Raw genomic sequence first — 9,689 nt, 5'->3', positions numbered from 1 at the left:
CAACATGCAGTACAGAACCTCAGCTATTGTGTTTAGGAAATAAGAATCCATAATCCATAAGAGGATTTTCGGATGTAGCCTTCTAGAATCCTATTTTATTTATTTCCATACTGTCCATCTTAATAGAATTTCTTCAGAAGTCAAAAGACAATAACAAACACATAACTGAAGAAGTCTAAACAACATTCAGGGCACTGAATGCAGAGACATGAACAAAGCATCTGGAAGTATAAGGAACAGCTAAAAAAAAAGAAAAAGCAACTAGCAAAGGAGAAATCTTTACACTGACATTCATTTGCTGGTAAGGTTTTCAGTGTTCTATTTAACAGCCATTGCTAGGCAGACGTCACTTCTGGATGGTATATGGAAGTCAGTGCATTCAAACTTGACCTAAACAGGACTGAGGTCAGATCAGATTATTTTGAGTTGACCGAAACATCACTGATTGGATTTGTTTTATTTAGGCAGTAGGCAGAAATTCTCTGTGCTTTTCCTGACAGTTGAAGAAATTTGCATACCAGAATACGATTTGAACAAGCAAGAGTGTTAGACATCCAAGCAGTAAAGAAATTTTCCTTTAACCACACTAACTCTTGCAATAAGCAGTGCCCATCATTTTTGGAAGCTGCACCTTGGTTAAAATATAGAGATCATTCAGGAGCTGTTTCATTTGATTCTGTCTATAAAAAATCTGGAATAGTTCAAAATGCTAGCACTAGGAAAAATAACAGTTATTGTATAGACTTCAGTTTGTCTTCATATCTCCCTGGCTGTCATGCCAAGAAACCACTGTCATTAACCATAACAATAAAACATAGCACTATGTGTCTTTTATTTATCAAGAAATCTAAGAACATTACAAACAGTCCTTATAACAGTTCTCAGTAATTGGAACATGCAGCATCAGCTTGTCTTTGTTAGATAGCTTCTTAATGCCAGTACACCACACAGAGATATTTTCCCAGAAATCTCTAACCTTCACGGGTATTGCCTGATTTGAAACCTTAAAGCAGTCTGGGGATTTTCATACACAGTTACAGAGAATTCAAGGAATGGCTCTGATAAGTTTTTGGTGTTGCTGTGGTTATCTCCAGCTCTATCTCTGTATCAGTTAACAGAAGAAAATTGAGTCTATTTTGTTACTCTTTCGTTTCTCCTCATGTACCCCTTATGTCTGAGGTATTTTCATTTCCTTTAATAATCTTGAATCAAATCCAAACTTCATAACAAGCACCACAGTATTAGGGGAAAAATCCTTATTGGCAATTTCTAAGATCTGGATGAGCAAGACAATTTGTATTTTGCACTAACTAGAGGTAGTCTCTGCAAGAAAGCTCTGGAGAAATTCTGTCTATGTGAATTACAATGACATTCTTCCTGATATCAAAACACCTTTACAGTATAGAATTTAAAAAACAATCCTTCTGCATACTTAAAGTGTTTATATGTATCTAGTAGAAAATACAAAACTCTTCTATGGAATCTGTTTTTCTCAGTTTAACAGAAAAAGTTCCACTGTTTTAAATACAGTTATGCTATTTTTAAATAGTTGCTCATCTTTTCGTGTTAGATTTCTGAGTATACTTAATAAATCTGTACTATAAACTGGAGTTTTGATTCTTCAGTTCATTGAGTCACTTCTAAGGAAGGTTATAACTTCAGAGTCAAGTTAGTTACACTGGTCTAAAATTTCCATATATTAATAAAATAATCCTGGTTTGAAAATTCAAATTAACATTTGGTAAAAACAATAGTATAAACTGCTCCCTGTTTTACAAGTCTTTTAAATAAATTGGGTCTATGTCTATTGTGACTTACTCAAGCATAAACCAAGAGGAACTCTGTTAATGTTAGTATAGTCATATCAGCTTAAAACTGTCATGATAGCAGAATCCTTTATGGAAATCATAAAGACAGTAGAATGCCATCGAGCATCAGACAGCAGATGTGATTTTTAAAGGAAGGTGGGTTGTTACCTAGAAAGATTCATCGTTGTTTCAAAAGGTGACCTGATAGACCTTGTGAGTCAGAAGAGGTGAGAAATCCCCAATAATCTGGCAAGAGAGGAGAGAATGAATTCATACTTCATACAAGGAATGGTGACCATCTAGAGACTGAGAGCAAAGGAGTGTTTATGGCCACTATATATGTCTAGGATATTTTTTTAGCTCAAATATGTGTCTTAGTGCTCAGTGCTCAAAATAAGTTGTATTCAAAAAGCACAAGTTTTATTTCAAAGGATAGCACTAAAGCTGATATTATCATAAAGACAGCAGCTGCTTTTTAAATTTTCTAAGTGGTTAAACACACACACACAAACACACACAAACCCAGACACAGGCACAGATACACAGAATGACTATGACCTCTTGGGACACATACAAAATCCTGACAAGGAAGTAACTTCTTTTGAAAAATGGCTTGTACTGGATATGTTTATGAAGCATCAAACAACATTTCTTTGTCATACTGAGAAACAATTAATTCAAATACTTGAATGTGGCAGTTTTAAAAACTATGTTCTTCAGATGAAATGAGCACCATTCCTTAAACAAAATCATCTTTAAAAAAGCAATGTGGCTAAGACATGCTAATCATCTACAGCTCTGTTCTTCTCTGAGCATTGAGACTATGGAAGGATGAACAAGGAACAAAGACTTTTGAGCAGAGGTAAACAGAGGGCCCCATCCTCTAAGTTACAACCCTCTTCTTTGGCAGTCTCTCACCTCTGTGCAGCAAGTGCCCAATTCTCTGAATAACAGGTTTAGATAGAGATCTTTCTGTCCCTTAGATCTGCTTGTTTTCCAGGTACTCATGACATTTCTTTATATCCTTGTTCCTTCAAATCTCTCACCAAGGAAGCATCCTTTGAAAATGCCTCAAGCTGAACTTCTCAGTCTTCCTTGGATATGCTTTCCTTGCTGAAACTATCTAATGTTTAGTGCTAAAAGCCAAAATGTAATGGTGGCATAAAGAAAACTATATAAATTCATAAAACAATTCCATCTTATTTCTCTGATTTACTGTAGAACACCTACTGTGATCCTAAAAATCTACAACTATTGCATAAATATAAGTAGATTTGAAATTAAATTTACAGTAAAATCCAATTTATCTAAATTGTAAATGAAATAATTTACTGAAAAAATAATTTTGACATACACAGCCCTCAGTACTAAAGAAACAAATAGAATTCTTAGGAGAGAAAATAACATGTAGTTTTTGACAGCGATATGCAAAAGAATGTTGTGGTTCAGATTGTCTTAGCCATGAAAATTACAGCTTATCATCAACTGTGCAGATAAATACTCTCAACAGCAAACTACAGGCATCCAATCTCATATGTCTCTAAAGACAAAGGACACACAAAGATAGGTGAAGTTTGAGGATGCCTGCCAACATTTCCTGAATTCAATTCTGCACTCTATTCCTATTCACTGAGTTTGATTACATAAACATTGCCATCCTGAACCTGTTCCAATTTCAATGTATATTATAGGATGTGAAATATGATGGGAATAATTTCAAACCATGCATGTGTTCATTGTAATTGCTGATACTAGAGGTCATCTATTTTCATGCCACTCCAAGCTGAGGCTATTATCACTGTGTAGCTGGTAGAGGTTCAATACTGCAGAGCATTCCTAATGAAGAAGGGGATCATTGCAAAAGCAGGGCATGAAGTAATAATAGCATGTAAATGCTGTTGATGTTCTAAAAGAGCCTGAAAGGCACTCCTTCTCTCAGCCAGCAATGATGGCAGAAGTGCTGTAGAAGGGCCTGAAGGCCAAGTCACACGTTTTAGTAAAGGTCTCCCCAGTTCACCCTTGTATGATGACAGAAGTAAGTTCTTTCTGATTAGGTATTAATATTAATATATGTCTTTTTTTCTGTTTCTGCTTTTAATTAATTAACTCAAAGACCACCAATGTCTAAAATCAATCTTAGTTAAGCTTTTATATCTTAACCTTTCTCCAAGAATGATCAAGGTTTTTTTCACCTCTACAGGTGATTTTATGCTCTTATCTGAAATCTTCAATGCAGAGATAATGCAGATAAGCAAGCCCTACCCCTATATACTTCAGGTTCAGAAAAAATATTTTCTGAAGCTGAGTTTAATTAGAACTCATTACCCTGTAGTTAGGGAAGGTGGTTCCTGTTCCCAGAGGAACTTTGAGCTGGGAGTAGAATGAGTGACAGACAGTGTACCATTGTGAGGTAGTCTTCATCATGTTGTATGATAAGGTACTAAATACTTATGAAGAAGATAAATGAATGTTTCTTCTTCTTACTTTTGAACATTGTAATGACAATCACAAATGTACCACGTTTACCATTTGTAACACCTTTCTATAATAACTAGTGTGATTGTATTTTTAGAAAAATCCTGAATCTTTTTAAACAAAAAAAAGTATTTATTTCCCTCTGCTCCTAGTCTTAAGTCAATACAATATTTGTGTGTGAAATATTCTGCCATTTTTTCAGGTAAAGAAATGACAAGACAAAAAATAGAAGTAAATGCTGAACAAATTTAGGATTAGAGAAAGTGGTGGTTTGACTGAAAACATAGTATTGTTTGAAATAATTTGCAAAGATCTGTGTGGACTGTCTATAATGTGAGCTTTTAAACTGAAGGTGGAACACTTTCTGAATTTTTTTTTCTTTCATTTCAGATATCATTCACTTTCTTTTCTCTAAGAACAACTTGAAGCAGTTCTACAGTCTCCAGTGCTCAAGAGGCAGGCCCTAATGGTGTTCTTGGGCCAAAAATCTATAAATACAACCAGAAGACTTTCAAGAGTATCTAGTTATCTGTGAGTAGTTACTCAACAGCTAACTTGTCTGTTTGTGCTAAACCTTTGCTGGCAGATATTACTTAAACACATACACACACAAATACACATGCATAAAAATTTTAAAATAGCATGTTGATATGCCACAGCATGTATAGCAAGAATTAATGAAGTTGCTTCAATATTAGTACTGGAACAAGAGTTGGACTTGATGATGCTTTTGTATGATTTTATCCATTTTCCATATGATGCTAAATGGAGACATTCAGGGTGATTTCAAATCTCTTATGACTACTTTGTGGTTAGTCAACTTAGTTCAATTTTTCTATGGGTTAATTTCTCTGTGTCCAACTGGTTGATTTTAATAACATGGACAATTCTGTAATGACTGTATATTCATGTACAAATAGCAAATACAAAGTAAGGAATCAATTTGACTCAAACTTCCACTACACTATATTTAATACAAAGGCCTTGAGGCTTTCCAAAGGAGTCTGGTACCAGTAAAGGACTAGTGAAGAAGATGTTTGTTGCCATGATAATTTAGGGAAAAAGCCTCTGCTAGGATTTTTCCTGTCCTGAGGAGCTGAGAGGAAAGAAATGTAAACAATAACTATCTGCTGCTGTGGAGTGCCACAGGTGAATCTTCCATTGGTTCATGTGGATTGTTTTCAATCAGTGACCAATCATAGCCACCTGTGCCAAGGCTGTGAGCAGTCACAGGATTTTTGTTATTCATTCCTGTTCTATTCTTGTCTTTGTAGCCTTCTGATCTTTTTCTCTCTGTTCTTTGAGTATAGTTGCAATGTAGCATTTTAGTATAATATATATCATAATAAATCAGCCTTCTGATCAAAATGGAGTCAAGCCTCGTGTCCTCGTCCAAGGGGTCCAAGTTTAAGCAAGAGATGTTATTTTTTTGTATAATATTATTAACTCAGTTATAGTTGTAGAAGCATTTACTAAATTTCCTGACTGGAAGACAGGCAAAATAAAATTTATTAAACAGGATGCTACAGGTGCTATGATACTGCTTCTAGTTAAGAGATCTGTAAAGATGTTAAAAAACCTATTTATTTCTCTTTTGTTGTTTAGATGTTCTGAGAGACTGTTAATATTTTATCTCTGTATTCCATTATGAGTACTGAAATATGTACTTAACACATATCAGGTCCATGATACCCTACACAAAAATATACTACAGATGTTAGAAAAAATGTGGCTTAGAGAGGAAACTGGACAAATACATGTCAGAGAATCTCTTGAGAATTACCAAATGCTGCCATGTGTGACACAAGAAGATACTTCAGGTGAAATTTCTGGAGACTGCGAGAACATGATGGAAAATATCATGTAGGCTTATCCTAACTTTTCTCTGCTTTAGACATTTCCCCTCAGGAGAAGGATTATAGGGCAGAGTCCCAGGATCAAGCTGGACCATTCTTGTGGTCTCATGAACAGAACCATAACCATCTTTCAAAAATATTAAGCAAGACCCTGAAGAATTATTGATACCTCTTTCTTTCATAACTAACCTTAATTCTGTTATATAATGACAGAAAGTCACTGAAGCAGATATTCAGTTTTAATATTTTCTCAGCATTCTTGCCTTTGAAATATACAAAAGGAAGTCACATCACACTTTTCTTTCAGATTCTTTATATCCAGAAATTTTAAGAGATGGAATAATTCAAATTACGTAGCCTTCTTGGAAGAGCAAGTGGCCTCTTGGAGAGTACATTATTCATTCTCAAGGGGACTGGCTAAGGCCATTCTTCATTTTGCAGCTAAAGCAGTCCCTATTGACAATCCTTTCTACACAAAAGTTATATTTTTGTGGCAAAGAAATTCAGGAACAGAAGGCAGCATTTTGACAAAATATGATAGAAATATAATATCTAGGACCTAACCTAATTAAAAAGAGGCATATTTGGTCTTGGAATTATTCCATGTGGCTCTCCAGAGAGAAAACTAGTTTATGAGATCTGACAGCTTCAAAACCCAAATGTTTTTATCCTCATTGATTTGAATGATAGTGAAGTAAAGATTCAGTTTTGATAAGAACCCTTTGATATGCGCTGATAAAAATAATGCAGAATAACCTAGACAGATGCAAGTTCCTATTTTCTCAGTGGCGAGAAAAAACACTCAGTACACAGAATAACATTTTGCCATACTGTGTGATTCTTAAATGAATTTGCCAACTGAAAGGATGGCACAGAGAAAATCATTCATGAATTTGCACATGTTGCTGCATGTGTCAGAAAGCTTAAAAAAAGAAAAGGCTAAGAGGCATAGTGAGACTATCACTATACTGCAACATATTTAAGCATGAAGAAGCAATTTCTGGAAGCATCAACATTTTACTGCCAACTAGAATCTTATCTTGATTAGACTACTAAAGGAAAAAAATGACCAAAGGAAAAAAAAAAAAGGAGGAAAAAAGTGGCAACAAAGTTCTGATTTGGGGAAATAAGCAGTGGCCTCTATTATGTTAAAGGAATTATCACAATATTGTCTTTTTGTAGATCCTTCAGCACTGAAAAGGCTAAAGGAGGTTTACTGATATTGGCAGTGGAGACATCCTAAGTCTCTTTGCTATTTACAGAAGATTCCTAGCACAGACATTTCTTATCAGGCTTGTTTACATGAAGAACACTTACCTACAGCAATTCCCTGTCTCTTTGAACAAATATTTACACTTGCAAGTAGCTTTACATGTGTGAGTAGTCTCATGTGTGATTTCAGTAGGGCTACTGACGCACTTGCAAAATTAGAGCAAGCTTTTGCAGGCTGTGAAAAATCTGTTTCTTTTCTACCAACTTCCGAACTTTCTGAAATTCTTCCTATGCACTCTGGTGTCTGAGAAAACCTTGGAACCATTCAATATTCATTTATATCCATTACAGCAAGCTAGAAAATATAGATTGAATATGTATTGTTTAGAAAATCTGTGTTTGCATTTTTTTCTATTGTTAGCTGATTGCTTATTATTACAAATGTCAGCAGTAAACCAATATTCAAATATGCTATTTCATGGTATTCATCATATGAAAGAAATCTCTCATTGTTTCATGTTGTCATATATTTAGAACAAGAATAAAATTTGTGGTAAATGTGCTGCTACTCCATGGAATAATGCTCTCTCCCTCTGCTCATTCCTGAATATGCCAGCAATCAGATGGATTTTTGAACAGTCACTGCCATTCCACAGAAAATTCAAACAATATTTTAGCATTGTTGAAATACTTGAAAAGAATCTGTGAAATATACATATGTTAAAAATGTTAAAAATGTAAAGAATAAAATATGGTCAACAAATAATTTCAGCTTTCATAGAGAAACTTTAAGTCTGGTGCTACAGGAAATGCTACATGCATTTTCTCATGCAGAAAAAGAAATCTTTAGAAAGAAAACAACAGAAGAAAAGTTATTATTTTGCATCCACATACATATAAAATTTAAGAGCATCAAATTCATAGAATTTCATGTAATTTTAGTTTATTCTTCTTTAACTAGTGTAAGGAATACTGTATCTTATTTTCTTACATTTATAGAAAAAAATTGCTATGTCTTCACCTTTTAATGTCAGACTATATACCATATGGCCTTGGAAGTTTCACTAGTTCTTTGAAAAATAAAAAGAAGAAATTCAAACCTCCCTCTGCTGGACATGCAGAAAACAGCTACCTGATTCAGCTGAATCTTCAGATTTGGCTAGATATTAAACTAGATACAGTAAGGTCCTACTTATTTAATGGAAATTATTCATAATACTTTAGTGAATTAAATGGGTTTAGGTAACCCTAATGTTCATTTACTAATTCAAAGTACACCATTTCTGTGACACTGGGTAAGTCCGACAAAGGTTTGCTTTGGTTATTGATGGCCAATATTTACTAAATAATTTCTCTGTGTGCAACTGAAATGAAAGATCCCAAATGAAGTACTCATAAGGTCTGTATAAGGTCTGTGTTAGTTAAATTCATTACACAGGGAACCATAGAATAATAGGCCTGAATAGATCCTCAGTTTGTTGTTCCGCTTGTTCCTTTGTCTTGAAGTAGAATCAACTATGTGTGTGCCATTTCTGTCATCAGTTATCTCTGAATCTCAGATATTCTTAAAGCTCTGTAGTTTTCACACGCCTCCCAATCACTAAAAATATTCACAGAATTTTTTTGTTTGTTTGATTGGCTTTTAATAGCGTCCTATTTTGTCCTCACACACTTTTTTGGGTTTTTTCCCCCCAAAATCACACCTTACAAAGATGCCAGTTATTATTTAAGACAAATTCCTACTCGTTTCCGTGACTACGTGCTATGATAGCAGCATTCTGTGAGCATTAATTTCACACTCTTCTCATATACTTCCTTCTTGATTTTGTGCATTTTGATCGTATTCACACTCTCCAAACTCAAGCTTACCAACATTTTTGCCCTTCACGGCTGTGTGCTCCATCCCTTTAATCAATTTTATCTCCTTTTCTCTGTGCAGTCACTAACACTGTTATAGCCTTCATGAAATACTGGCGCAAGAACAGAAACCGGTACTTGAGATGCTCAAGATGTAGAAGAAGCTTCTTCTGTTGCTGTTAGCAGTGTTCCTGAGGTTGTCCAATATTTGGTTGGTTATTTTGGCTACCACTGAACATTGAGATGGTGACTTTGGAGAATTGCCAATGACAGCTCTATGTTGTCCTTCCTAAGGTGCTACTGCCTGTTGATAAGAAAAGATTTATCATATAAACCATGTCTTCTCAGGGATGTCTCATGCTTCTAGCTACTCAGACATGGTTGGGGTGATACTAATATAAAGTAGTTGGTGTCCACTAATTCAATTTTCTGTATATTCCTAAATAATCCTGTAAACAGAAGAGTTCTAGACCTCCAAAGC

General features: G+C 34.8%; 1 long non-coding RNA gene across 1 annotated transcript; it reads left to right on the top strand.

Annotated features, from left to right (window-relative positions):
- The first annotated feature begins 3,714 nt into the window (after window positions 1-3,714).
- Window positions 3,715-4,803, top strand: LOC135289313 (uncharacterized). The gene is made up of 2 exons (XR_010352094.1): window positions 3,715-3,843; window positions 4,674-4,803. It is a non-coding gene; the product is annotated as an uncharacterized LOC135289313 (long non-coding RNA).
- Window positions 4,804-9,689: the final 4,886 nt, after the last annotated feature.

This window comes from Passer domesticus, chromosome 1, assembly GCF_036417665.1.
Source record: "Passer domesticus isolate bPasDom1 chromosome 1, bPasDom1.hap1, whole genome shotgun sequence".
Taxonomy (NCBI): domain Eukaryota; kingdom Metazoa; phylum Chordata; class Aves; order Passeriformes; family Passeridae; genus Passer; species Passer domesticus.
This window is presented reverse-complemented; position numbering and strand designations above follow the sequence as displayed.